This window comes from Phoxinus phoxinus, assembly GCF_949152265.1.
Source record: "Phoxinus phoxinus genome assembly, chromosome: 23".
NCBI lineage: Eukaryota > Metazoa > Chordata > Actinopteri > Cypriniformes > Leuciscidae > Phoxinus > Phoxinus phoxinus.
In genome coordinates this window covers 13,550,946-13,553,195 of record NC_136898.1, presented here as the reverse complement: position 1 = coordinate 13,553,195, position 2,250 = coordinate 13,550,946, and positions in this window count along the sequence as shown.

Here is a 2,250-nt window from a genome sequence, read left to right as displayed (position 1 = left end):
CGTCTTACGCCATCAGCGTAACTGTGAAGGATTGACAACAGACCCGGGAGAGAATACAATGCTGAATAAAGTCTTATTTTGTGTTATTTTTGGACCAAAAAGTATTTTCGATGCTTCAAAAACTTCTAACTAACCCACTGATGTCACATGGACTACTGTGATGATGTTTGTATTACCTTTCTGGAGATGGACAGTATACCGTATACATTTTCAATGGAGGGACAGAAAGCTCTCGGACTAAATCTAAAATATATTAAACTGTGTTCCGAAGATGAACGGAGGTCTTACAGGCTTAGAACGACATGAGGGTGAGTCATTAATGACATTATTTTCATTTTTGGGTGAACTAACCCTTTAAACTAAAGGCATGACGACTTTATGTCAGATATATGACTGGAGTCAAAGGCACTTATATCAGGGACAGCATCTTGCTAAACAGAAGGAGGTGTTTCTCAGCTCTATCATTCCACTGCCGATCTTGACACAAAGTTACTAATAAAATATAAATTATATTGCACTCAATTAATGCCATTTGTATTAAATAGAAAATAATTCATCATAATTGCTCCAAAATATAAATACATTTAAAATATGTCTTGTATTTTGTTTTTTGTTTATAGTGCAATATTAGCTTTTTTATAGTTTAAAGGGGTGGTAAAATGCCCTTTTCACAAGATGTAAAATAAATCTCTGATGTCCCCAGAGTGTGTGTGTGAAGTGAAGTTTTAGCACAAAATACCCCACAGATATTTTTATATAGCATGTTAAAGTTGTCACTTTTTGAGGGTTTGCAAAAACGCATCGTTTTGTGCCTGGCCCTTTAAATGCAAATGAGCTGCTGCAGAGGGCGGGGTTTCAAGAGCTAGTGTGTAGCAGCTGCCAATTTTAGGGTTGGTGATGTCACTAACCCGGGAGAAATGTATTGTAGTCCCTACCAGCCGTTTGTTGTAGTCCTTTTCTTTAAAAACAAATATCTCCCTTTGCTTTAAACTTTGAGCGTTGTAACTTTGCAGATGTTGTTTATGCTCTAACAGCAACATTACACACTAACTAAAGTTAGAAAAGTGAAATCATACTCAACCACCCCTTTAATTGGTCAAAATAGGTTGTAGTTCCATTGGTAATGAAATGTCTTATCAAATGAGATACAAATCAAATTTGATATGGGCTGTTACTTCTAGTAGTGTGTAGTTATCCAAGCAAGTTTCCTCTCATCTCTCCAAACATGAGAAATCCTGTTCGTTATGCAGAAATGTCCCCATGCAAGAGCACACATACATGGAGAATAATAGAACACATATGCGGACCTGCAAGTTCAGCCACAATACACAAGGCTTTCTCTGTGGCATTTGTGTGGAGAAAGAAATGGCCTTTTCTCTTTTCCTTGAGTTAAGGTCAGTTGTTGTTGGCTTGCTAAAGACAAAGTAAGTTCAGTATGACACTTGCACAAAGAACTGTTAAAGGCAATGTGCTGAAAACTGACAATCTAAAGTTACATAGCAATCACAGGAATGGCAAAAACAATGTTTGTTACACATTAAGCAGATTAAAGTCAGATTGGTTTTGCAACTGCCTGAAATGTTTTTTTAATCTTATTTTAATGAAAATGTTTCTTTATGGTTTTAATTTTAGTGGATAATTTGGATCGATATTAGGTGTGAATTTAGCAGCTTTCACTTTAGACCAGTGCAAACAATGGAGAGTTTATACACATCTAAAACAACTTGCTAGACATGTTCATCCTCCCAATGTTTTTTCAATTAAGTCTGGGGTTTCAGGTTTAGGAGCAAAGCTTTACTTCTTTCAAACATTAAGTCATTATGTCAAGGCATATACATGCAGCTACATAAGCTCTTATGTCAACATGTGCTTCTTTTACTCTGCAGTGTTAGTTTTCGCATTCACTTCATGTCATTTTTGACATGCTATGTATCTATAAATGAGAACATAAAGGGATTAACGTGTTTAGCTCACAGTAAACTCAAGATGGATAGCAAATCATCATGACTTTTTCATTGCAAGTGTGGAGACTAAGATTCAGTTTCAAAAGTTCAAAAGTGAATTTGTACAAATGATTGGCGATGCCTATTATCATTAGGCTCATCATTAACCGTCATTGTCAGAGCACAACGTCCTAGGACAGTTCACACTGCTGTTCAATATTGAATATGATTTGAATTGAAAAACAATAGCTGACATTTTTTTTACAGACAAGCTAGTTTTGGAGGTGAACAATAAAATCACAAGTAG